Source organism: Rhea americana, unplaced genomic scaffold (genome assembly GCF_003343005.1).
Source record: "Rhea americana isolate MKP2758 unplaced genomic scaffold, rheAme1 scaffold_24, whole genome shotgun sequence".
Classification (NCBI taxonomy): Eukaryota; Metazoa; Chordata; class Aves; order Rheiformes; family Rheidae; genus Rhea; species Rhea americana.
Genome location: NW_028186357.1, coordinates 732,578 through 755,967, shown reverse-complemented (window position 1 = coordinate 755,967; position 23,390 = coordinate 732,578).

Below are 23,390 nucleotides of genomic sequence, written 5' to 3'. Positions count from 1 at the left end.
CAGGCTTCAAAGGAGACGTGCAAYTGRGTTTTAAATTTAATCCCTTTAAAAKTCCAATTTCATCATTGCCTTGTGGCCAAGCAGCCCATGGGGCTGCTCAGCATCAACTGCAAACTCCTTAATATCATGCACAGAGGAGCCTAGTCTTCTCTCCTGAAGGTCCTCAGGTAAGATAAGTTTACTTGCCCCAGAAGTAGGTTTCAGGGAATATCACTCTGTGGACACATGGAACAYAGTGACATGGGGCTTGTGGGAGGCTCCCTGTAGTTCTGGGGTTTCTCTGTGCGTGCAGCTCTTATCCCAGTAGTTAAATTATATTCAGTGTAAGAGAGAGTCATTCTTCAGCATCCTGGCACTTTAAGGCTTCCTAAAGTAAGTTAGAAGACTTTTTATGACACAAACTTTCATGTGCGCAGGATACGATATACAGCGTTGACCGTGATCTGGCCTCGTTCCTCCCGAGGTCTCCTGGTGAAGGTTGGCCAACTTTTTGGATCCTATTTCCTTAGTGTAACCCTTGGGGCTGCTCTGTCCCCACTTTCCTCTTTCCCAGCTTCTTCCAGGGCATTTCGTCCACTTTCCCCTCCCAGCCCTCTCAATGGCTCACACCAAAAGTCACAACCTTCCCACTGGGACTGAAGAGAAACAAATTAGCAGGGAAAAGGAAGCGCTAAAGGCAGATGGGTCCTCCAGGGGCCCCCGGTGGCTCAGGATTCATCCACACCAGGAGCCTCCAAAGCCTCGGTTTCTGCCCTAACCCCTGATGCAACACTCCTACCAAGTAATGGTCGTAAATTTAAAGAATGGGTTTGTGTGTGGGCCCAAATTCCGTGTAGGCTGAGGAGAAACTGCCCCATATATTTCAGAGGAAGTGGAAGCACACCCTTTTTACAGAGGTCTTTTGCTAGATTTTGAGGTACGTTCATTAGCTTTCAGCTGGGCATTTGGGGCTGGGACAGATTCCATCTTYAGTGACAGTGTTTTCTCCCGAAGAAGACCAAAGAAAATGAGAAGAAGAATGGTTATTCTTGAAATTTCTGCAGAGAATATTTCTCCTCCTGCTAGCTCTCATTAAAAAATTATTTGTTAAAATAAAATTCTTCAGTAAAATATTTTTCCTTCCTTTTAAACCTAGGTGCCCTGGCCTTTTTGGAGAGATTTGCGTGGCTTCTTCCCTCGTATCCTATAGGTGAGTCTCTGGGACCAGCAGTGTGCTGAATCTCCTCCCGCTGCACCAACAGCAGCAAAACCTTGTGCTCCAGATGAGCTGCTGGGCACCTGTGCTTGTTGGTCAGTTTGTGTCTTTCTTATCTACTGTGAAACTTCTGTATGCTCTAGATGTATAACAGTCAGCAACTCGGCCATCTCACTTAAACAAAAATGTGTAAGTTGTTTAACACTTACTATCCTAAAAATGAAATTAGATAATCTCATGATCCTTTTTTCCTTCACCATGTGAATGTATCATTGTAATTTATCATTGAATTATTATTATTATCTATATTTCAGGGTCCCCTCTATTCGTAAGTAGAGAATCCKTTTCCTCAGGACATCAAGCCACATGAAAGAAAGGGTGGCTGCTACTCAAAGACCTGATAGCCTAAGAACTGATCACAAAAATTCACTTTGTACGGACATACTGCTACCAGATGGCTTTCAGCATGTCTTGAGTGAACATCTGAAGGTCTGTGAAGTACTTCGAAGGCTCTATGAAAAGTGACATAAGAAACCAAGTTCATACATGTCATATAAGGATATATTTATGGGAAGTTTGCACTGGGACCTGCAGTCCCAGATTTTCTTCATGGAAAATCTTAGGAATTCCCAAATGGTAAAAATTTGAAAGTCATACCACCCACACACAGAGGACTGCAGATTTAGGACTTACAGATGTAATCAATGGTACCAAGAGCCACAGACACATGCAGCAGCTGGAAATGGCAGTGCAGGGCCAACAGGAATAATGTCATCCTTTATAAAGGCAAATTTCACTTAAAAGAGCTATGCTTCCTGTATAAAGAAATACATTAGATGCAAACTGCACYTGAATTAAAATCATGTCATTAGACTAAAAAGTCAAACATTCGAAAATGATGAAATGAAGAAGAGCAAGGTTGCTCAGTCCATTAATGTGGGCACCTGGAAGATACGTAGGATGGAGACCTCCTAAYGTGAGGTGACTCGTAATGACAAATGACAGCAACCCACCTCCAGTGCATTTGCAACATCTTAGAGTACATCTATAGAAAGTTGGGGACGAGGAGCCAACCAAAATTTTAAACTCTGATTAAAAAAGAAAATAAAAACAAAGAGATAAAATAAATGGTTTTAAAAAATATGTTTACATATATACGCACACACACACATACATAGTTGCTTCTTTGTGACTGCTAATGAAAACAGGATACATAGGTGGAGCTGGATCTGTCAGTAATAAATCCATGTACAGTAGCCCTGCAGCCCAGAATTTCATGCTCAGTGTACAGGTAATCTGGCACAACTATGAGYAGTGAATGGTTTAAAATAATAGGAGAGGCTCTGTGAGGAAGAAGTGTATTTTAGAAAGTATGTGTGCAGTCTGCTGTGAAATAAACTAAAAATGCATTTGATTCTGATTTTTGTGTATCAAGCAATCACGTTCCTCACCCTTTAAGGATCAAGCAGCTAATTTTGTGGCTGGAGAGGAGGCTGGCACTGGCAGTTGYGGTGTCATCTGCATCTCTGGAGAGCTTTTCCATGGGACTCAACGTGGCCCTAATGGCTGTTGTCAGAACGTGCCACTATTTCCAGATGTGTAGGTGCATAATGAAGGAAGGTGACTGGGGAAAGAGAGGCCTTTTTATGCAACAAGGATATTTTTCTTGTCAACAGAACTTGGTTCTTTACTGATCTTGCATATGCTTGATGCTTCTCCGGGAAAGGTCCACACAACATCTTAAGTAGCAAAAACATGACTGCTTTCACAGCAACTAAGTCCAGTGGGAGAAAAAGGGAGCAGATTTCATGTGGTAATATAGGCAATAGAAGTGTGTGATTTTCAAGAAAATATTTTTTTTTCTCATTTAAATATTCCTACTATTCTGCTGCGAAGAACTCATCAATTCTGCAGCACACTCAATTCATATAAAGGTTTTTCTTCGCTTAGTAGAGGTCCCTCTGCAGTCTCTGTGTTTTAAAGTGAATTTGGATTTGAAGACATCTGACTATCAAGGTTGAAGATACTTGGAAATTGCATAGTTTATGAAGTTTTATGCCTGACAAAACTTTTGAGATGTATGTTTTACCTTTCTTCTTTCACACAAGCATGAAACCAAACTAGTTTGGTTAAGAAGTGGAAAAGATTTCCTTAAATAATGGCCTTTCAGCAATGCTAGTTTTGAGTTTGCAATCAGTTTTGAAACCTCAGAAAACTAAGCTTTGAGTTTCTTTTAAAGGAGAACATAGCCCCAATTTTAAAGATTTTTAGTTTAACATGGGGGCCCATATTTGAATACTTGCCTAATATACAGCCCAGTGAAGTGCCCAGCTTCTTCCACTGAGATCAGTGTGAACTATCAGATCTATCTGTGACTTAAATTCCTTCCAGCCTCACCCATTTTGGAGAAGCTTCCCTTTGATCAACTCAAGCAAGTAATCCCCGGCGTGCCTGCGCTACAATTAACCCACTGTGTCTGATTCACAGATGATGCAAATCTATCACAGTTGAAGAACTTCARTGCAAGCCATTTTAACTGTCGTCTTAAAATCTTGATGCACTTGTGCAGTCAAGGATAAATGCACAGAAATTGAGTTATTCCCTGCAGGTTGCGGGGCTGTGTTTGCCTTGATTTGCACATACTAAATAAGCAACTGTATCCACATTTTTATTTACCACTGCTTCGTTGTTGAGGAGCACGGCCCAAAACCAGTACCGAACCTGACTAAGTGCTAAGGAGTTGGATTTATTCAATGTCCAACAGGTGATGGATATTTCCTCCTCGGGTGGATTATTTATTTGTTCAGTGCTGTTGGCATGCATGGGTTTCTGACTGCTACAGGTAATTTTTAAAACTTGGTTTGCAAGAATATGAAAGAAGGCAGCAAGGCTTGGTGAACGCACACGTCTGAAAGCAAAAGGTTTAGCTACACTCTTTAAAATGCTCGTTGCATCTTTGGTTGAGGACCTTGAATGAAGTCATTTATATTAACTGCAATATCTGGCTGACTCCACTGATCTCCATAGTCAAACGCAAGAGATCTGGAAGCGAGAAGGAGAAAGGGGTGGGAAAAGCRTGTATAATTAAAACCTTGTTCTAATCCTGCTTTGATGCTTTTGCCAGGACAGGTTGGACTAGTCAAAAGCCCCAAACATTTTAGGTAGTTTTTTCTTTTCTTTTCTTTTCTTTTTTTTAATTCTGTCAGTGGCTGCAGAGCAGCAAAGTGGTTATTAGCCTTATAAGGTACCAAGGTAAATATTTCAGATCCCCTGTGAATTTCAGTCTCTCCCGACTCGGTTTATTTGTTCTTGTCAGTGGACAGTGAAGTTTTGTTTGTGGAAACCAGTTGGGGCAGAGAGTGACAGCACCGGCACGCTGTGATTTATTTTCTGCGAGCCGGCGACTTCCCCCGCGCGTCTTCCCCAGCCCTCCCGCCGGCGGGCCCCGGCCGGGGGACACCGAGCCCCTTGCGCGCGCCGCGGCCGGTGACCCCGCGCAAACCCCGGCGGCGCCAGGAGGATTCCTTCTCGGGGTTTTTTTTTTTTTTTTTTTTTTTTCGGCCGTCTCGGGGCCCAGCTGCTGCCGGGACCGCGGGAGCGACACCGGTCTCAGGGCCGAGGGGGGTCTCCTTCGGAGGGGGGTTCTCCTCCCACGGACGCTTTGGCCGTGGGGTGGGGAGTGGGCGCCGCGGGCGAGCTGCTCTCGCGGAGGGCCCCCAAAAGCGCCTGCAGAACGGCGTGGTCTCCCCGGGCGAGCTCTGCTGCTGGGTGSCGCTTCTTCAGCTCGAAGGCAGAGCGGCTAAGGCAGAGCCAAGCCTCTTGGGGGTAACGTTTTGGAGAGGAATTGCTGAGGATCTTGAAGGGGTGTTAAAAGTAGAGCAGAAAAACCCMMAAAAACAAAAAGAAAAAGAAAAACAAACCCAGCTTTCCTTTGCAAAATCATTTATTTAAAACATAGGTGGGTCTTGATATGACCAGAGTTAAGGAAATCAGTCTGCTGAGCTTATTGAAAAGATCAAACAGAGACTTGATTGTAGCACAGAAGTATTTTCACCAGGGAAAAATAACAGATATTAAAGGTCTCTTTAATCTACCAGAGAAAGGACCACTCGGTTCCAATTGCTGAAAGAAAAAGCCAGACAAATGCAAATTGGAAATGAAGCATTTTATTTAATTCTATCCCTCTTTTTTTTTTTTTTTTTTTTTTTTTTTTTTTTTTTTCAAGGAACAAGGCTGAATAACAATTGCAACAGTTACTATAGCCAAGGTGACGCAATGGAAGCAATCAGGAACGAAGCCATCCTGGAGGCTGAGGTTAGCTGGGGCCGGGGACCGTGAGGGAAATAGGCAGCAGGATGGATGGATGGACGGGAAGTACCGAAGCAGCACGCGAAGCCGAGCGAGGCACCGGAGCAGCAGAGCCGGAGCCCCTCCAGCCCGTGGCACTGCCCCACTGACGTCCATAGGTGCCCTGAGGAAGCTGATGAGACCAGTTTTCTCTCCCATGAGGACATTTATCCTCGTGAARATCAGACCAAGGTGGAGAGGACACTCGGTATTAGCAGGAGAATGATGTTGTTAAGAAACTATGGGCAATTTGGACTCTTTCTGGAGAAGATCAACCTCTTCAGCAGACACTACCAAGCACACCGGCAGGGCTCCGCTGGGCTTTGCCCCTTCTCAAGCCTTGCGTTCAGTTCTGCACCAAAAGCATTCGCTGGTGGCCGGACTCTGCCCTCCCCTTCTCTCTAGCAGGAATAATCCCAGCAATAAGATTCTGCTCAGAGCTGTCGTGTCGCACTGACCTTTTCCTCCCGCGACCGGTGCAGGGGACGTGGGTTTCCTGTCGAGCCGCGGCCACGGAGCTGGCAGGGGGAGTGCAGAGCGTCAGGCTTCGCAGAGTCAGCAAGAATTCATAAGTTGCTCATCGAAGAAAAACCTTCCTGGTAGTGGCCTCATGTTCAATACACCAAACTGACATCTGACAGACCTTTCCCGTCATTGTAGGATGGGGCAACAAGAGTCTTTGCTCTATTTTTAATTCAGGCCGTGGTACAGGCTGGACTGCAGCGAGGGAGGAGGAAGAGGGGTGCACACGGAGAGGACATCCAGTGGACAGAGGACATCCACTGCGGGATAAGAAAAGGGGTGCAAATTCCCAGTGGGAGCATCTGGAAGAAATATGAATAAAAGTGCGGGGGGAAGCAAGGTGTTCAGTGAAAGAAGGGAGAGTCCCGGGCACCAAAAAATGTCTCTGCACAGATCTGAATAGGTACACGATGGTGTATTTCTCCTCTCCAGCCCAAAGTTACTGCTCCCACCAGTTCAGAATTGCCTAGGGAATTAACAGCAATTTAAAATATTCATTTCCAGTCAAAGACATGGTGCTAACACTGTTTGGGACACAAATCATCCTATYGTAATAATAATATAATTCTGTACACAATGATAAGCGTTTACTAACCTAACTGCCTTCTCCCAGGTGAGCTCAGCAGGATATTTGGCTGAAATAGGAAAGCTCTGTGCTGAAAGTTAGTGCATCCTCAAGTACTTTGCTGTCTCATGACTTTAACTGGGACTTATTTCATGTATTCTTCATGCTATGGGCAGAATCAGGCTCTTCTTCCTTCTCATTTCCTTCATCTCCTTCCTTCATATTTGCTGATCTTCAGAAAATGTGTTAGTCAGTTCATGCTCTTCCCTGTTTTACCCTTTATTCTTTTTGTTTGTTTGTTTTTTCCTTGATGTACRCAGCAAACAAGTAATACAGAAACAACCTTAAGGTTCAAAGCTTTTTCAACTAAAAACTACAAATGAATTATTCTTAACAGCATGTTCTGGAAGTTGAAATCTGTAATTTAGCCTGACATTTTAAGTGTACATCACTTGAATTGCTGCCATCTTTCTAGAGTGATTAGGTGACTTAAAAAAGGCAAATATTTTTTCATATGCTTCCACTGAATTGGAGGCTCTGCTGCTGAAAAGACTTCAATAATCCTGGCTGTATTTATTTCCTAAAGCCTCACTTATCATTGTCAAAATGTTATCAGCAATCCCCAGCCTTCTCTTCAGCCAGGAATCTAATTCCAATTATTTAAAAAAAATTCCGCTCTGGAAATGAATCTTCTACAGGACTCTATTTTTCACATAAGACTTAATCAATTATTAAATGGAATGTATTTACCACATAACTACTGCGCTTAACTGGAAGTGCTGCTGCCACCCTGGCAAAAGCAGTGGAGCAGGGCTGCAGCACCCACAGTAYGCTGGAAACGCGTGGGTTGCGCAGAGCCATAACCCTGCTCTCAGGGACCCTGGGCATGGGGAGCACGTTCACCACCGAGGATGTGTTGGGGGGGGATGTCAGATGGGAAACAGCCCGTTCCTGACCTCTTAACTGCTAGTAGAAATGAAGAATTTGGTTCTGCAGACATATTACTCCCCTCTCAAAAGCAGCAGGGAGATGAATCTTGCTTGCTTGACCTCATTGGCAATGCGGGAACTCGGTGCTTGTAAAAGCTGTGATGGGACTGTGAGCTGCTATATCCTTGTGAGATGTTGGCCTGAGTTGTTAGTGTAATACTGACAGCTGGGAAACGGGCTATGGGCTTTTGAKAAAAACACCTTGAAAGACCATTTTGTGCCTCAAGAGCGCTGCCCTGGGCAGATATGGTACAAGACAGCTGCAAGACTGAGCCACCCATGAGTCACTCATGTTGGTAGGACTGCCGTAGGATTCCTCTCTTCTGAAGGAAAGTTTTACAGGGAAGATGGGGCATGGCCTTTTTAGGGGTTACCCCTTTGGAGGCTGGAGCCTCCCAGGTGAGCCAGGACCTTCCTCCAGCAGCATGGTCAAYGCTGACCGCTGCGTGCAGCTGGGGATTACCCTTTCCCAGGACTCCGGGAAGTGGGGATGGGGCAGGTGGCCCTGGCCCCTCTCCAGCCCCCCGGCACCAGCCTCTGCGGGTTGCAGGAGCCCATGTCTGTCATTGTGGCTCCTGGGTGGCGGAGGGGCTGCGCTGAGCAGTGAGGCAGGAGCAGYGCGGGAGTCCTGTCTTCAAGGCTGACAGCTCAGGGGAGAGCCTTAAGCAGAGCCAAAACTCTCCCATTCTGGCAGGAGTGTCCACGTTGTGATTTATAAGGGATAACTGCAGGCGCATAAATCCACACCTTTGCCTGGTCTATCAGAGCTTCCCTGGAAGGAAAAGTTTTGTCATTAACTCTAGTGGGACTGGGGCTTCCTCTACAAATACCTGAAGGAAAAGAAGCAAGCTTAAGACATCATCAAACGAATTTCCCTCCTTTATTTTGCCAGTCCCGGTTGATGTTTCATGGTGTCTGCTTTCTGATGTTGTAGTAACTATTCTAAAGTACATGCTGATAAATAAGCTAGCAGTCTGTTTTTATCCAGCGTTGTCTGCTGTTTTGCCTGCCTGAGCGATGCAGAATAGAGATATTTCTGTGCAAATTGCAGCATCAGTTAGCCTTATTCTAGCAAAAGCCCTTGGACTTGTGAAATACACAGATAGTATTCGTTTGCCTGCACCTGAACGATGAGACAATCTTTGGATTTATTAAACCCCACAAGGTGTAAAGCTCCCAGATGACGAGAATTTGAGTGCAGGTTTTTAGCTGCTGGTTTGGTTGTCATCTTGAAGTAGATGGCCAGTGTTTTCAAGTGCCTTTAATTGCAAAGGTCTAAGAGAGCTTAAAAGGCATCGCGGAGATGCCCTGAGAAGTCCTGAGTTTACTGATAGGGAAAACTGGCCTTGATGCCATTCGGCTATTTTGCCTGGTGAACTTGCAGTGACCTTCTGAAGCCTGTGCTCCTACAGCCTGGACTTTCCCTGCCTGGAACAGGAAAATGGTAGCTGTGGGGTTGGAGGCACTCAGGAATCGAGTTAGCACATTTATACCTTAGGGGGATTTAAGGAGTTCGTGCCTGTTTTTACAGGGAGTTTTTCAGCCTACTTTGAACTACCTTAAAACAATAAAGTTCCCTTTTCAACAGCTTGGTTTAATGGAAAGATTTACTGTATTTTCATTCTCCTGCTGAAAAGTGATAATGAAGCCAAATGCAGAATCCACTGTCAAGGGGAAGGTCTATTTAGGGGAATTAGAGGGTCTAATAACATGCATGCCACCTAGATTGCCTTTTGGGTGGGAAAAGTGGGTAGTCCTTCATGGATCATAGTCTGTTACAAGTAGGGCACATTTTTATTAAAAGAAAACAGAAATCTTTTGCCAATTACGAAAATAACTCGCTGAAATTAAAAAGTACCAAATCTGTAAAAATAAACTTAAAAAAAAAAGAAAATAAAACTAGCTGTGCTTAATCARAGCAGCAAGCTTGTCTTGGTGCTAAACAGGAGTGTGTTTTTCCTACAACCTCCTCATGCMTTTTGGAGCAGGCAGAGATTTCCAGCCAAGCCAGATCGCAAAGACACCAAACTTCTTCCTCAGTGATCCACCCTTATTTAAAAATCACAGCTTCGGTGATGAAATCTCAGTATTTGATACTCACAGGTCCCCCGTGGATGTGCTACRGCATTCCCTACATAAAAAACTCTTCTCCTGCCTGCAAGGGGYAATGCAGTGCTGCTGCTATTGCTTGCACGCCTCGTCCCAACGAGGGTGGGGATCTTCCTCTGCTGACACCAGAGGCTAAGCCAGGGCCTCAGTTGCTGCTGTTAAACAATGAAAATTCAGGTCCTGTCAACACTTACGCCTGTGCTCAGGTTTAAGCACGCGAGCAACCTTATTGCCTCGAGTGCAACTGCTTAAATGCTCAATGTTAAGTATGTGCATAAAGGTTTTCAAAAGAGAAAATGTGGTTGCAAAGCATAACTTACCAAGCACGCTCCCAGAATCTCAAGTCGAGGAATCCATTAAGTTGCCATTTACTTTTTTGTACTTTCCCCTCAAAAGGGTTTGTATTAGAAATGACCATTTTATGAACTGCAATTTTCAAGTTTGAACTTTTTAATCCCCCAATCATACTAGAGAAGGAATTTTAGCCTGCAGAAACCTCTGTGATAACAGCAACGGGAGAGTGTATACTTGCAGAGCTTTCCTTCCCCACTCGGTGTTGAAGGAAATAAGYAAAACAAACCCAAAATTAGATTTGTTAATTTTTTGACAAGTTTTAACTAAGCACACTGACAGGAAGCTTTGCAAGAGAAATTTTAGAAGCCCAGGAACCAAGGCATAATAAGCTGTCAGAGAAAAAGATCAAGTAGCATTCTCTAATTCATCTAACCAACATCAATGTTCCAACTAACAGTAGACAGTGTTAGCCAGATTCCTGCCCTTTTTATCTATGAAAAGCTACATTTATCAAAATAAGCAAAAAATGTGAGGTATGGAATGCAGTTCATTGGAGGGCAGGGCTTTATTGGTTGATTGGTAAATTGAAACACATGGAGAAGTGCTACATGTAGGAACACACTGCTGACTGTATTACTCATTTTTTATTGGTTAATCCCTAATAAGAACCAGCTGGTAATAAGGAGCGGAGTTCATGGGAACCCACCCTTTGTTGAAAGTGAAGTTGGTGTCAATACTAGAAACACATGAGCACAAAGAAAACAGATGTAATTGGCTTCTGGAGGTCAGGTTATGTAAAGACCCCAGCGAACAGAGGTGAGGTTTGGCCGCAGAAAGCAACAGGCTAAAATAGCCATTATTTCTGCGTTCGCAAGCGTGCGTGTCTCCAGAGGCGCTGGCGGTTGCTGAGACCTGTGTCCTGGGATGGAAGCTGGTGTTCTTTGGGGAAAAAACCTGCAGCTTAGTCTTTAATTACCAGCTAAATTCTGCTCTGAGCTTTGCTAGAATTAATTGATTTGGGTAGTATCATACGGTGATGAGACCCGCGTCTGCCCGTAGGAATGCCTGCTGTTTACAGCCCTTAGGAGAATGGGCTGGGACTTCAGCACGGTTCAAACAGATGCAATAATGTCTACTTCTTCAATCCGAACATAAAACTGTCTTGTTARAGCTTTAACCTAGTTTATGAAAGGCACAGAGAGGGTTTTTCTTTCTTTCTTTCTCTTAGGGCAATGTTATACATTACATAAAAAATGTTAATATAGCAGGTTGGGAACTTAAGGAATCAAAACGGCAACACTTTGGGTTTTATCAACAGAGGTGTTAATGAAGCATTTAAGCTAAGCGCTATCTCCTTTGCACAAAAGAGGTTTTTCAAGAAGAAACTCAAAGGCAGGGGATCTGCTCCTTAATTTGGACTTCTCAGCTCTTTCTTTAACACGATGCTCCGTGAATGATTCATGTGAGTAATGTAGGCAGCAAGTGAATTTTCAGATATAGTCTATGTTCCGAGTTACTTGCCAAAAATATGTCGGAGCAGAGTGAGGATTGCCTGGGAGGAGTTCAGCAGTGGCTATTTGAAATCCAAACTTTGTAGGTGACATTTGAGCAGTCACGTGGTGGCGGCTCTGCCCTGTGTTTGGCTCACTGTAATCCTCGGAATCAGGATTCTGTTATGAATATTTGTGGTTTGGAGTTCAAACTTAATTTTCTTCAAACATTCTCTAATGCCRGAGTTGAATGCACTCTTTCCTGCCCACACGCTCCATTGCTGGTATACCCACTTGCAAAAAAAATTCAAAAGAGACCCAAATGCATCCCAGGCTGAATGCAGAGCTGGTCGATGATGTTCTGCACTTAAAGCAGGAAAAACTGCGGTGCAAACTTTGGTTTAATTCTCACGTGCACTGCAGCAGAGTCCAAAAACCCCCAGGCCCTCAAAGAGCAGATTTTTCACTGTGCAAAGGACCATGTCAAGAAAGGTAGAGATCTTCTTGCCCTGCTGAGACCTTCCCATCACTTGGAGGAATGAAGGACATTGAGGAGCTCGGCACATTGCAACCAGGGGCTGTCTGAGCCACGCTGCATGGTGGCCCAGGGCAGGTCTACACAAAGTACCTGGGCAAAACCATCCAAGACACCCCTTGCAGGAGAGTGGCACCAAACCAAAAGGAGACTTTGGGTGGCTGGTCCTGTGTGCCAGTGGTTTTTTGAAGTGCCTAGAATAAGAAACAGATACGCTATAAACTATTTTTTAAATTCTGGTTTCGTTCCACGCTCAGGAAATGTTTTTGTTCCTCGAGGAAAGACGCAAAGGAAGGTTTTCGGAAAAGTGTTTGCTGCTGTTATTTTAAAGTTAGCTTAATGCCTTAATACCTTTCAAGAAGTGGTGGTTACTAAAAGAGGGAGAAAAAAGGCTGGGAAAGAATTATTAACACAAAATTCAATAACATTCCCTTCGCTTTCTCCGAGGTATTGCCTGAGTGACTGCAGCATTTACAAAAGGGATTCTAATCTGAAATGAATTTGCAGCTAATTCAACCTGTAGGCTAGTGACTCTGGGATTTCCTAGATAATACAATCCAGACAGTAATGTTGATGGATGTTAAAGACTTGCCTGTGTAGCTGTTGTAAAGCTCTGTCATAAGAACAAATGAGGCATTATTGCTTTAACAAAAGTAATCCCACCGCACCAGTAAATTCTGCGCTCTTCCAATATCGCACRATGATTCGTTACAGTGACTTAGTGACGCATCGTCCTTCGAAGATGCAACAAAGAGAACGCTTCACCCCTAGACTTTCCATGCAAGATGCTCCACGCAAACTTCSTTTTTATTATTCATTTACATACAGGGTGAATCCAGTTCTGCAGGATAGGTTTTCTTACCTATATGGATGAGCTAGAAAAACTGTGGCCAGTTCAAAACAGCTGGTACCGGGGTCACAGAGGCTAAAAAAGCAGATGACACTTTTCATTAATTTGCACACATATATACATACATTTATATATATATATAAATAGCCTTAATATATATAATATAATATTTATATGTAATAATATTAATAATATTTTTATATATATATAAATAGCCTTAAGTAGATAGAAGAGCATTTTATTTTTGGAGAACGCTGAAGAAAAATGGTTTAGTGGCTACATACTTTCCTAAAGGCTTCTATTGAAGGCACAGATATTTGGCTAACCTGGACTAGGCTCTTTTCTACATTCACCATATGGATTTTGATTTCTGGACCAAGCCTCACTTACAGCATCCAGATTTCCATCTTTGTCTTTGCTCTTGAATAAAATGGCCRACCTGCCTTTTTCAGCATTACCAAATATTGTACCCTGTGCTGAAAATCTATTCTTTCATTCAGTGCTTTGGTCATCTTCTCATGTATTTTATCATCTGCTCATCTTCCTCAGAGAGGAGCCAAAATTACTCTTCGCTTTGATGGGAAGGAAACATTGACCAACGACCGGAAAAATGATCCTGCTAAACTTGCACACATTTTACTTTACTGTTATGTTACTGCTAAAGCGCTCCTTGTAAACTTTGAAAACTTCTTTTGCAGATAGTTTCAGCATCAGAAATACCATTTTTCATGTCCGGTGGTCTTTCTGTTCCTAATACTTTCCAGGCTTTCTCTCCTAGAAAATAGCTGATGGGCTTCAGATTTCTGACCAAACACCTATTCATTAAACTCTGTTGGCTTTTTTCTTAAGACAACCATTCTAGATCCAGCCATATCTAAAATAGCATAAACCAGGTAGAAGAGACTTATCAAGAGGCTGAAATTGCTTGTAGGGCATTGCAGCTGAAATTAATTGTAGGGTGCTCCAGTAGCACTAATTGGGGCAGAGGACAGGTTTGGTACATGATGTGAAGAGCCACCCTCATGCTCTGCTGGTTCTCGACTGCAGTATGGTCCAGCTGGGACCAGAGCTGAGCCTTAAGTGGTTTTACGTATGTTGGGCTGTAGCAAGAGCCAGAAGAGCTTGTGGTGAGACCAGTTCCTTCAGCTCCCTTCTCTGTATCAAAGGCGACTTGGCTGAGGAAAGCAAACACGGTATTCACTGTAACACTGTGGTTTAAAAAAATAATAATAATGTTGGACTATCTAGGAAAAATTGCACTTATTAKGAGTCTGTCTCAAGCCTGCTTTCTGCCAAAGGTTAATGAGGAGAGGGCTGCAAGGGAATCTGGGAGAGGAGGGGGACAGGCACCTGATCTCCCATGATTAATTTGACAAATGTCTTTCTGGCTTACATCCAGTTCCTTGTGGAGATACGGCTTGGATGCATTCAAAATGACCTACTTTTCACTGCTGGCCAGGGTTTTGCTGCTTTGTTGTTATTGTTGGACTTTTCTGCTGCTTTTGATACTATTGTGCATGAGATTTTTGTCCTGTGGCAGATCTCTAGCCTTGTTGTGTTTGAGTACAGGACTTTCCAGCATGCATACATGCTGGTAGTGACGAGAAAGCGTGTTTTGAGGGATGAAGCCTCTGAGGCACTCAGAAGGTTTTGTAACTATTTTTTRCTTTTCCTGGTACTGTACCTGATAAGTCAGCGCTCTGCAGAGTTCCCACAGTCTGTTCTTACGTATTGAGCTGCTCCTAGCATCGGGAGGGCAGATGTTTGACGTTCACACCAGTGTAAGACAGGAAGTGAAAGACAATCATGCTCCACCAAAGCTGCTGAGGACCTTGGCCTGGGGCGTGTGGTTTAATTGATGAGCAGAGCACTGCTGGGGAAGGTGGCCTTGTGGGCTTGTCCTTTACCATCTCCTGGGCCAGGGTGGCCAGATGTCAATGGCTCAGGTTTCCCACACTGACAGAAAGGAGGAGCAGGCATCTTGCTTGGACCAACTTGTGTCAACTTCGATAACCTTGCCAAACCATGTTGCTGTCTCATATTTTTAAAAACATAGTRATGGAGAGGATAACACTGCCAGTTTACTATCACTTGCTGGTGGCTTTCAGGASCAGTTAGATGATCTCCAGTCTTCCCACCGTGAATGGTGCCACCTCACATGCTTGTGCAAAGCACACTGCTCTTCCCAAAGACATCTGTTTTACWGTGCATGACTCAAACGCGGGGTGGGGTGGGGGTCAGGGTCCCCCCTGTAGCTGGCGTTAGTTTGAGGTGCAGACAGCCAATTTTGTGCGTCCTACTCTAATCAATGGGGTTTCCGTACATGTCTGAAATAGATCCAAGGCTTGACTATATGGATTTCCATCTTACTAAACATGACCACAAACACTTACAAAACACGCACCGTGATAATGTGTAAAAGAGTGTTAGCAAGCAGCAGAAAGCACAGCCTCATTTAAGAGATGACAGACAACTTTACAATTCYGTTAATCCAGAAAAAGCCCAGGGTAACAAGTGGATTTGAGGACCATTGAGAAACTGCATAACATAACCCAAAACTGATAGATGAATGAATATATTTAATGCTGATTTTTTTTCTATTGGACATGCCATTTCCATTTTACTAGGGGATTAATTCATTATTTATCTCTTATTAAATGCAAGCATGAAGGAGAGGCAGAGATCTGTAGATGTCTCTTCATTAGTCCAGTGATGTGATTGCTATTTAGTTGTGTTCGAAACAAAAACAATATTTTCTTGAAATGCTATGTTTGCCAAATGCAAAGTGAGCTGACATCTGCTTGGCTACGGCTGGGGTCACATATAAGGCAGTGCCTAAACTGAACAAATATTTCCAATAAAAAAAAGAAAAAGAAAAGAAAATCATTAACCTTTTGTCATTAACATTAGCCGTTCTTTGAGCTGCTCAGCAGTTTGAATTAGTGCACCTGCCAAAATAAGCACCAAGTGTTGTTACCCTCTTAGGGACAGCCCTGTTCCATAAATCACAGCATTTCAATGACAGCTAAATGTGTTTTATATCATATAGAGAGCCTGTGTTTATGAATGTGAGATAAAAGGGGTTTAACCAGTGCAAACACTAAGACTACTGTGTGCAGTCTGGCTCTCTTTCACAATTTCTTTCCTCCTTTTCTTAAATGTGATTTCTATTGCCTACGCACATGCCTACCTCCTAATTTTCTGGCAGTTTTGTTTGTAGCTGATCTTCCTTTCAATTCTTTCTGTCTCAAAGCACAGCACTGGCCATATAATGCCAGTAAGTGCCCAGCTGGAAGAAAAGGGGATTTGAAGGAAAGAATACTTTGCAAATATTTTGGGTCTTTTGCTGAAGACAAGAAAACAGCCTTATTGGTCTATAAATGAATGTGTGTGTTGCAGGGTTAGCTCCTATACCTTCCACACCTTGCAAAAWAACCTGACAAAACCACTGTCATTTATGATCATCCTGAAGGCTGGTATTTTTTGCYTTGCTACTGTGAGCAGACCCAGAGACTGCAGTGGGGTGGATGGTATGAGTGTATGTCCCTGCCAGGCAGAATATTATCTCTTCAGCTATGGCTCAGAGAGAAACGGTGAGATATCCCCTCCTCTATGAGTCAACTCTTTTATATACATAAAAAAAAAATAAAAGGTGCTGCGGGGGAGTTGATAATCCTATTTTTCTACTTGCAGAAGCAAATGGGAAGATCATAATGATGACAGATCTTGGGCTTTATTTGGAGTCTACTGTTTGATTCCCAGTTTGACTCTGGGCTTCTCTTTTAGAAAGCYGATGTGTTCATGCAGCCAAGATCTCTTCTCTCAAATTCAACGCTTTGTGGAAATGTGCCACCATGGATGTACCTGGGAAAACACAATTGTTTTCAGTGCTTAAGGTCTCTTTGTCCATAGTGAGCTTCCTGTGGGACTTCTCATAAGAGCAAATCCTTCCAACAGGCAAAACCAGATACAGTTTTGTGTGCAGGCAATTCAATAGCTTCATTACAGAGATCGAATTTTATACAAGCTGTTATCAAGGTTCCCAACCCCACAAAGAACTATCACCTCTCAGGGGGTTTGGAATTTAGATTAGTGGTGTCCTGAAAATATTTGGAGACTCTGAGATATCAGAGTGAGCAGATCATTGTGAGTGTCTGGTTTTGACCATTTGTACTCCAAAGCATCTTTAAATAGTACCTACTGCAGCAAATGTGTAAGCTGAGCCTGCTTCACTATTTCTTCCTGTGATAAGAAATTCATCTGCATAGCCCTGACATCGGTTACTGCTTGTTCCAGGACTTGCACTACTGTAGAATGAAATGATTAATAGAAGTTTAAATTTGCTTTTCAAACTGCCCATTTTTTACTAACCAGCTCAGTTTCACTTTATCCTTGCGAGCTTCACTCTGTGAAATTATGGTTTGAGCCACTCTTAATTAAGGTATTGACAACAAATCCAAAAAAATAAAATGAAGGGTTTGTGGGTAGTCCGTGTAATTCATGATAGCGCAGCCACTGAGTCATTATTTATTAAGAGTCGCTATGTAAATAGATGAGAACACTGTAATTTTCACTTGTAGTCCAGCGCTATTTTCAAAGGCCTGTAATTTATTTTAACTGAATTTAAATCCCTTGGAAAAGCATCATGAGAGTATGCACATAGAAACCACTTGCTCTCTATGGCAGGAAACAATCTTCATGGATGTCTCCCTGAATTCGTTCCAGAACATTACATTGAACAGAAATGATTGAACGATTCATTTTCATTGCACTAAAAGGGAATGAATAAAAAAGGTCAGATAGGAGTCAGAGATCAAGGTTAATACTGAAGCACAGGAGTGAAATTAGTCCAAAATGGGGTAGACCTATTTCTCTATYGAAGATAGGTCAAATTTGTGTATGAAATTCTGCCCCTGTGGAGTTTTGCTATTGAATTCAGTGAAATTCAGCTGCATCTCACATTAGGCGCAACCTGTACTTAGGAGATAGTTAAACTGTGAGGCTCCCAGATGTGTTCCACACGGGGACTGAAAAGACGCTACCGTGCAGAAGGGCCCGGATCCCGAAGCAAACGGGGACAGCCAACAGACTTGAAACAGCTAGGCTTTCATTTCCTCATTTCAGGTGCAATAAAAATTTCTGCAGGCTGGTATAAAAATTCACAGGGATGTCATACGAATGGCTGGTTTCCTCTTCCAAGGAGCACATTAGTGGGTGTTGGCACTCCTACATGTCATTCTTCACGTGAAGAATCCGGTCGTGCCGGGAGCACATTCCCCTAGGAAAGTGGGCACAAATGCCAATTCCTACAAGAAATTTGCCACCCAGCTCAACTCTCTGATGACAGCAATGGCTTTTTGGCACCTGTATTTCTCAATAACTTTTGTTCATGAGCTTGGTCGTTTCTGTGCAGCTGGGGAAAGTTGTAACCCTTTATCGAATACCGCTCTCAGCTCTGCCAGGCRAAGTCTGCTTTTCATTTGAAAGCTTTGCAGCAAGCAAGGAAATGTCTGAGCTGTGCCCAGTGCTCCTAGGCAAATTCTTTGCCACCTCGAATGTTAATTCCTAGAAACTCTATCGTCAAGGGCAATAGTCTTGAGAGCTCTGCTGAGCTGCAGATCTTGGAGAGGGTTAGAGACGTTTTCTGCTGCAGTCATTTGGAACAGCTCCGTGTTACTGCAATCTCCATTACAACGCGATAACAGGAAACGTTTCAGTGGCCTCTGCAGTACTTGCCATATTATTTCACTTTAATGCTCGTATTGTTTGAGCATTAATAAAACTGGAAACTGTGATATAATTAAATCCATTCTTCCTACAGAGAAGATGACTGTCTAAGATAGTGGCAAGAGCAGCAGATTCGCATGTCGCCTGGAGAAGACTGTGTGTTCCTCTTGCCAAGGTGCAGCACACACGTGCTTGGTTTTATATCCTAGTGCATAAAAAGAGCTCTAGTGAAGAGCTGGAGACTGTACCTTTGGATACAGAGCTACAAGGCTTTATTACTTGAGCTATAAGATTATCCTGTTAGACCAAGGAATAAACTATTCTCAGACCCACCATACATAACCTGAGCCTGTCATGGGATAAAATATTAGATATAGAGACCAAAGGTGCAGCCTTTATGCCTCTGTTCCTTCCACCTGTGCGGGGCTGCTTGCTCACACTGCTGCTCTGGTTGTGCATGTGCACGCTGGAGCTAGTGCAGTGTGATGCCCCTCTCGCGTCTCCGAGCAGGGTCACGGGTCCAGCCTAGGTCTCTGTTAAACTAGCACATCTCTGSGAAGTAACCGCACAGTAATACCTCTCTGAACACTTTGCAGGATTTTTACMGAGACTAAGGAGATGTTTCACATAGCAAAGACTTCCCTTTGGCCATGCCTGGCATTAGCTCCATTGCAATAGTCCAAATGTAATTATACTTTGCTAAACCTTAAATGTAAACCTGGGAYGTGCTCTCTGAACTAACAAGGGCTGTCCCAATGCTAAGAAAAAGACAGAAACTTTCTCTAGTGTTGCTGTCCACAAATCATCTTAGATAATTTTTGGAGTACCGCAGGTTGTTAACTGTTAAATGATATTTTCARAATGTTGATGAGATTAAAAACATGAAGAACATCTTGCGTTCAGTAAGGCTCATTGGAGAAATTAATGGAAAGTTCTTAGAAACATTTTTTTTTCAGTTTCATAAGTTATTAGTGAACTGGTTAGACCACAAGGATTGCAGTTAGGAATTGTGAAATACTGAAAGAGAATAATGTTATAAGACAGGTGTTTCAGATATAATTCAATACAGTAAGTGTTTTTGTGTGACCTCACTCTATAGCTTTAAACACTCAAATAATCTTTCCATAGCCATCAACATATAACTAGGTTTACAGGAGAATAATTTTCCTCCTTCTATGCTATCACTTTGAAAAATGGGTCTGCATAGTGTGCTTTCCAATCTAGCTGCTTTTAGGGAAGGGCAAGAAAAGAGGAAAAAAAGAGAGATTTTTATCAATTATTAAAATTCTTCTTCTAATGAGATTCAACAAATGGAAAGAAGGTGAAAATTGATTTATATATATTATATGTATTTCACTCCACATCCAGATTTTGTAGGGCAGTTCCAAACTGAAGCTTTCTTCCTCGCTTCCCTGAAAGAATTCAGAGCTGGGGGAGGAGACAAGGGAAGAGGATGAACTGTTGACCGAGCTGCTCCAGGCGGTTTTAAAGCCAAGTATCTGCTAGATATGTTTTCAGTTCACACACCTTGTTTTCCTATTTCTCAGTCTACTGGATACTAGCACAGAAGCTAGAGGGATAGGAAGAAAGTGCAGACTTTCAGAAGTGGCTATTAATTTGGGGACTAGTGAGAGACATCTAAAAGGGACTTGGCTTTCAGGAAGCGCTTCTGTAAATCATCTTCCCAGCATCTGCCAACTGGAAGCATTTCCTATTTCGGAGAGCTAAAGTGGCTCCGACACAGTCATTCCTAGTGTGTTTTTATTTACTTTTTCATCACCCTTTCAATTCTTCCCATGGCCAATGGGAACCATGTGGGGACCGTGCAGGTATCCAGCACAAATGGAAGTGGATTCAGCCTGCATGGGAAGATGGGGATCTGCAGCTAGATTTTAAACATCTGTTCCTCACAAAAGGCTCCTTAAGGTTGGAATTACAGACAGGGCAAATGCAAACTCCCAATCCAGTTCTGAATTCAGAACAATTTACACCAAGAGACGTAACATCACAAGAAGATTCCAATCGCCTCCTTCATTGATTTCGATTGACTTGGGATTTCACTCAGATGTTTAATAATAATAATAATAATGTTTGAAAAGTTACTTTTTGTTCTTCTCATGCTGCAGTTTTAGTGCAAATTAGACACCCTCACCATTTCACCCTTCAAGCTTGCAGTCGACTTCTGCTCCCTTCCTCAGCTTTGAGAACGCAGCCGTTTTGCAGTATCTCATCCCAAACCTTTGCTCAGATGTCAACAGCTGCCTTTGCAGGCTACTGATCTGGTCGGAAGTTACGTTCTTCTCTGACCTTGGTTTTAGGGATTACAGATATTTTAGAGGGCTGTCATCAATGTGTCTTAGGAGTTGGAAGATGGTTTATCTTTGGTGGAAGCCAGTTAAAAACCTGTAATGAAGCAGCATGTGATTTTTCTAAACCCCTAAGAAGCAGTGTTCTTGATGGGGAAACCAAGAGGAATCCCAGCGTTCCTCCTGACTTCTCTGTGAACTACATGCAGCAAAAGGTTACAAAATTGGAAGTGGGGAAAAGATCAAAGGTTAAGGAGCTCGTATTTCTACACAACATGACCTTATCTCGGTGGCAACTTAATTCTCATGATCTGCTGCTGCGTTCTCACAAAGACACGTCTTCTAAAGATACAGCGGAGTGTTTTAGCAAGGAAAATAGGAGACTGCACTCACAGCAATTTCTTTGAAAGGTTTGCCTCCTTGTGAGTTACAAGATACTGTACTTAAAATGTCAAATCAAGCAATCTGTTCTGAAAGGAAAATTACTAAAGCAATCACAGACCTTGATTTCCTCTAGACTCATGGAATACAGACAAAATTATGAAAATCGCTTGGCCACCCAGAGCCTTAACATTGAAGTCCCAGGTCAAGGAAAGCTCAAGCAATTAGCCTGCTGTGCTAATGACATGCCTGTTTGATATAGTAGCTGAATAGCACCCCTGATTGCCTATAATATGATTATGCACATTTGGGGTTGCTTTGAAAAAATTTGATGCCTTGGAAAAATAGAACCTCATTTCTTTGGCATTTCTGAAAGACCTCTGTTTCCTGAAAAGCCAAGGGCATATTTCAGCTCCTTATGTTTCCACAAATATATTATTAGATTCACTTGCTGACCTGCCTTTAATGAGTAGAAGATGTCACTGTTGAGAAGGATATTAAAATACAGTAGCATGAAAATGTTGCCCCATCACAAAGCTGTTGTGATTCATGGGGCCAGTTTGTCTGCATGGCCCGTTGCAAAATAGRAGGAGGTAAAAGAAGATTGTTCCAGCTTGGATACTTCAATGTTGAAGTTATTTATTACACAAGATAAGTTCTACTAACAAGAAAAATGTTCCCTTTCCCTTCCCCTTAAACAGAACCCAAATTTGAGCTGATTAGTCATTTTTAAAAAGCTCAAATACATTTTAATTTTCTCTTTCTTCTTATGTGACATGACTCTTCCTTCTGACTGAAACTAAAATTAGTGGCATTGAATAGGGCAAGATTAGACTCAGATTTTCTGAGCGTTCAGCATCCTGATGAAAACCTCCGAGTCATCCTTAGCTGTTCGAACAGAAAGTATCTGCCAGTTTCCTGTGGCCATGCAGAAGTTCACGATTTACAGATAGATGAAAAAAAGGGACAAGGAAAAGATGTCTCGGGAAGATCTATGCTCACYGAGATGTGCAGACAAAGCAGCCCAAGCAGATACACCAGCGGAGAGAGTGTTCCTCTGGGGATGTGTCCAAAGGACACCTGACCATGCATCGCTTCGAGGCCAGAAGCTTATCTCCTGCTGTTACACAGAATTAATGTCACAGGTAAAATAAACCGGAAGTTTGAGTACAAACAGCAGCTTGAGCTATTCAGTATTTTTGCAGGACTTGGGGACAAAGAAGCCTGTGACACAGCCAAGGCTAGAGCAGCACAAATGTGAGATGAAAAAGGGGAATGGAAAAAATCCCAAACCTAATTCAATATTTGGTTTGGGAGGTGATCTGGCTTCTTTTAATCTAGAGCTGTTTGCATACGCCGACCAGTGGGACCATCACTCTCTTCAGCTGCGCCATAAAGCAGGGCTTGTAGCTTTTTGGGCAAAACCACAGCGGTTACCTGCACCTCCTGAGCGCTGACTCTGGAAACAGGTCAGGGTCCTCCGGTTTGGGGCATTTCATTTTTTTTTTYCCCTGGCTTTATGTCCCTGACAGTCTAATCTCAGGCAGAACTATTTATTGACATTAAAAAAAAGAAAATCCCCTCTTTCGAAAGAGGAAAGGGAAATCTAGAAGTGATTAATACCGTGGGTCTTGTGTACAATGACTGCCTGTTTCTCGTAAATGCACCAATGAGATTTAAAGCTGATACTTTTTGGTTTCCCAAGGAGAGGAGTGGGAGCTTGGGAAAGCTCCTGACCATCTTCATACATATTCAGGGTTTCTCTTTGTTTTCTGATGAAGGGATAGGCTCTGTCCTTAGACTTTTGAACGGCCCCTTGACACCAACCCTGGAGAATTTTTTTCTTAATTAGGCCTGCCTGGAATGGTTTGGCTTTGGATCCAGTACTGACAGTTTAGCCCCTTGGTTTAAAAGGGATTTAAACCTGAAAGGAAGTGGAAATCTTATATAAATTCACTTTTGCGATTCAAAAGTTTTTTTTTTTCCAAAAAACTTTCCTTCCTTCCATTTCTCCCCTTGTGTCCGTTGCTCCTGGAGATTACCAACAGACTTTGTTTGAAAGAAAACCACCAGCAAAAAA